This window comes from Protobothrops mucrosquamatus, unplaced genomic scaffold, assembly GCF_001527695.2.
Source record: "Protobothrops mucrosquamatus isolate PMUCROS unplaced genomic scaffold, P.Mucros_1.0 scaffold4250, whole genome shotgun sequence".
In the NCBI taxonomy this organism is placed as follows: domain Eukaryota; kingdom Metazoa; phylum Chordata; class Lepidosauria; order Squamata; family Viperidae; genus Protobothrops; species Protobothrops mucrosquamatus.
Window position 1 is genome coordinate 19,078 of NW_015390169.1, and position 4,578 is coordinate 23,655.

Here is a 4,578-nt window from a genome sequence, read left to right on the forward strand (position 1 = left end):
ATAAAACATTTTATAAAAATTTTCCCTTAAATTCTGAGCTTGGGTAAACTTAACATTTCTAACCCAAATTATCTCCCAAGTCTCTAACATAATTGGTTCTTGAATATTTTGAGCCCACTTAATCATACAATCTTTAACTAATTCTGTTTCCGAATCCAACTCTAATAATACACTATAAATTCTTCTAATATGGGCTCTGTTTTGATCTTTAATCTGCTTTATCAAATTCCCATCTTCCAACATAAGACCCAATTTTTGATCTAAACACCATCTTTCAGCCAATTGATAATATAAGAACCAAGACTGAAGCACTTTCTCTTGTCTCAGTTCATCCAATGATTTAATTTGCCAGTCTTGACCCTTTAGATAGAACCAATAAGTCTCTATAAATAATTCCCTCTAGTTTAACTCCCGTAGTTACTCCTTGTATTGCATGTTCCGGAATTGCCCACATTGGTATCTTAAAATTTAATTTGTGATAATACTTTTTCCAAATTCTCAAAATCGCCACTCTTAAGATATGAGATTTAAAAATAGAATCAGCTTTGTTATCAAAAAATAAATATGCATGCCATCCAAAATATAAGTCCCAACCTTCAAGAATCAATATATCTCTATTAGTTAAATTAATCCAATCAGTAACCCATGTCAAACACTCCACTCCATTCTATATTCTATTCTATTCTACTATATTCTGTTCTACTCTACTCTATTCTATATTTCTATTCTGTTCTATTCTATTCTATATTTCTATTCTACTCCACTCCACTCCATTCTATATTCTATTCTATTCCTCATATCATTTTGTCTTTTTGTATTCTATTCTATTCTATTCTATTCTATTCTATATTTCTATTCTATATTTCTATTCCATTCCATATTTTCTATTCTGTTCTGTTCCATTCTATTCCATTCCATTCTATATTCTATTCTATTCTACTATATTCTGTTCTACTCTATTCTATATTTCTGTTCTATTCTATTCTATATTTCTATTCCATTCCACTCCAGTCCATTCTATATTCTATTCTATTCTATTCTATTCTATTCTATTCTATATTTCTATTATATTCCAAACTGAATTGCACTATAAGTCAAAAACAGGCAATCAGCTGGAAATTAGAAACCTGACACAACTGGGAAGCAAAATGGAAAGCCCAGGAATGTCCAAGGTCAGCTCCATTCTGGTTACTTATTACTAAACCAACAATAAATACACACTTCTATGAGGAAGAATCTGTAGATGAAGGGGACCTGCTGCTCAAAATACAAGAACATCTGAATTCTAGCCAGGGACGGTACTTTTTTTGTGTGTCAACATTGATCAGGACGCCACAAATGATCTCAGATTAAGCTGTGGGATAGGGATGGGCTAAGAGTGACTCATAAGAAAGTCTGAATTGATCTGGGTCTCTTACGAAGGGTGACTTTCTGAATTTAATGGGATTAGTCAAGGTAAGTATGCGTGGGATTACAGAGAAGTTAATATTGGCTTATATTAATTTCCGTATTAGACTTCTTAAGTCACACAGGCTGCCTTGCTTTTCACAATGGTTGGAAACTGATCAAGGAGAGAAGCCACCTGGAATTAAGGAGAAACTTCCTAACAGTTGAGGACAATTAACAAGTGGAACGGCTTGTCTCCAGAAATTGTGGGTGCTGCATCACTGGACGTTTTTAAGAAGATACTAGACAGTCACTTGTCTGAAATGGATCTCCTGCTTGAGTAGGGGGCTGGACTAGAAGACCTCCAAGGTCCCTTCCAGCTCTGCTCTATTCTATTCCTAGTCTAGTCTATTCTAGTCTCTATTCCTCGTATTATATTGTCTTTTTGCATTCTATTCTATTCTATTCTCTATTCCTCGTATTTTGTCTTTTTGCATCCTATCCTATCCTATTCTATCCTGTCCTATCTGAATTGCACCATAAGTCACGGACAGACAATCAGCTACCAGTTTTGGAAAGTAAAAACCTGACACAATTGGGAAGCAAAATGAAAACCCCAAGGAATGTTTTTAATCCCCCATTCCTGTGTAGGGAGACGGGTGTCACCGTCTCCTTCCTTCAGGCCTTGATTGAAGTCACAATTCCTAGGGTGTGACATCACAACTAGTTGCTGTGGCAATTCTTCCACTGGGAAAGTGAGAAAACCCAACCTCTGCTAACCAAGGTAAAAGAAACAAGATGTGAAACCCCTATAGAATAAAGGCAGGTAGTTCTCTCGGTTTTATTCATGTGGAAATACAGGGGTTTTTTTCTCTCTCTTTCAATTGCACAATTCAGTCTCGTCAAAATATTCACAATCCCCTTGTTTGACCCACATTTCCTTCCAAGTTCTTTTGAGGCATATATATATATATATATATATAGGTCTGTAGATTACAGTATAGCTATTTACAAGTAGTTCTTAACAATCGTTCATTTACTGACCGTTTGAAGTTACAACGGCACTAAAAAAAGGGACTTAGGGCCATTTTTCACCCTTACGACCTTTGCAGGTCACGTGATCAACATTCAGAGGCTTGGCAACTGACATGTACTTGTGACGGTTGCAGTGTCTCCTGGGGTCACGTGATCCCCTTTTGCGATCTGGGGAAGTCAGATTCACTTAACAATCGTGTTACTAACTTAACACCTGTAGTGATTCATTTACTAACTGGCAAGGAGAGTCGTAAAATGGGGCAAAACTCACTTAACTGTCTCCCTTAGAAATTTGGGGCTCAATTTGGAGCGTCACAAAAACACCCAATTCTCTTTGAAGGTCTATTGCTAGTACCAAACTTTGGAAAACTCCCTATTGACTCAGAGATTGCGGTCTGTTATTGTCAGAAAATGGCCTTTTGATTTTTTTCCTGCAAAGTGGATGCTAGAGAGCCATTTCAGGGTGGTGGATAAAGCATCAGGCTAGGAACCAGGAGACTCTGAGTTCTAGTCCAGCCTTAGGCCCAAAGCCAGCTGGGTGCCTGTTCATCCTTCTTATCGCTAGGAGCAAGCAAGCAAGGACAAACAGCTTCCAAAACCGTGCCAAGAAAGCTGAAGGGATCTGTCACCAGGAAAGCTATAAAAAGAACAAAAAATTCTTCAGTTTGAACTGCAAACTTTAATGGTTGCTGGAAGAAAGAATTAGCAATTCCTATTATAACTAGGCGATGGAACGAGGTGTCAACCTCAATACCAGATCTTCAAAAGATCTCGGATAATATCTTCTTCCGCAAAATATTATAGATTTATTGGACTCCCGTTACCTTTACATCAAAAAAGGCCTGAATAAATTATTGTTATTGGCTACGCCGTGCTTTTAAAAGATGCTTGTGCAGTGTCCTATAATTCTTCCATTTGGAGAGACAGTTATTACATATATTAACTGGAGACGGAGACATTTAATGTTCCCAGATGTTCTGGTTTTGGAACTATGTTTGTATTGCATCGGAATTGACAAGGGAAGTTCTAAGGGGTTACCACAAAGAAGAGAGGGTCAACCTATTTTCCAAAACACCGGAAGGAAAGACAAAAAGCAACGGATGGAAATTAATCAAGGAGAGAAGCAACCTGGAACTAAGGAGAAACTTCCTGACAGTTAGAACAATTAACCAGTGGAACAGCTTGCCACCAGAAATCATGGGCGCTCCATCAGTAGAGATTTTTAAGAAGTGACTAGACAGCCACTTGTCTGAGATGGTATAGGGTCTCCTCTTGAACAGGGGGTTGGACTCGAAGACCTCCAATGTCCCTTCCAGCTATGTTACTCTGTTATTCTGTTAAAGGTATGAAAAATTTAGAAGTTGTGGGTGCTCCATCACTGGAGGTCTTTAAGAAGAGACTGGACAGCCACTTGTCTCAAATGGCGTGGGATCTCCTGCTTGAACAGGGGGCTGGACTGGAAGACCTCCTAAGGGGATAGGCAGATGTGGATGTTGGATGGTATTACAGATCTCGTCGCAGGATGGAAGCAGTTCCTAGTAAGGCTGCCTTTTGCAATTGACTAATGGCGAATCTGTCAATGCCGATGATGGTGTTCAAGTGGTGCTCCAGTTGTTTTGGGATTGCACCCAAGGCGCCTATGACTATTGGTACTACCCTTGCTTGCCTTTGCCACAGTCTTTCTATTTCTATTTGTAGGTCTTTGTATTTTGTGATCTTCTCCAGTTCTTTCTCGTCTATTCTGCTGTCTCCAGGTACTGCCACGTCCACTATCCAGACTTTTTTGTCTTTCTTATCGACAATTGTTAAGTCTGGGGTGTTATGTTGCAGGTGTTGTTATTATTATTATTATTATTATTATTACTTTTACTTTTACTTTTACTATTATTATTGATCATCGCACAGTCAGCCAGATGTTCAGACTGGATTTGGCATTTTTGTCTACCTATCGAGTCCGTCCCAAGGACCTGGAATAGGCAGATGTGGATGTTTGATGGTATTACAGATATCGTCGCAGGATGGAAGCAGTTTTATTATTATTATTAGGCTTACAAGATTGATAAATAAATAAAATATTGCTAAGATTTCTGGAGCTTCTGAGGTCTGTCAGCCACTTTCTCTCTCCCAGCTAGGACCTCTCTGCCGACCTTTTCAAAG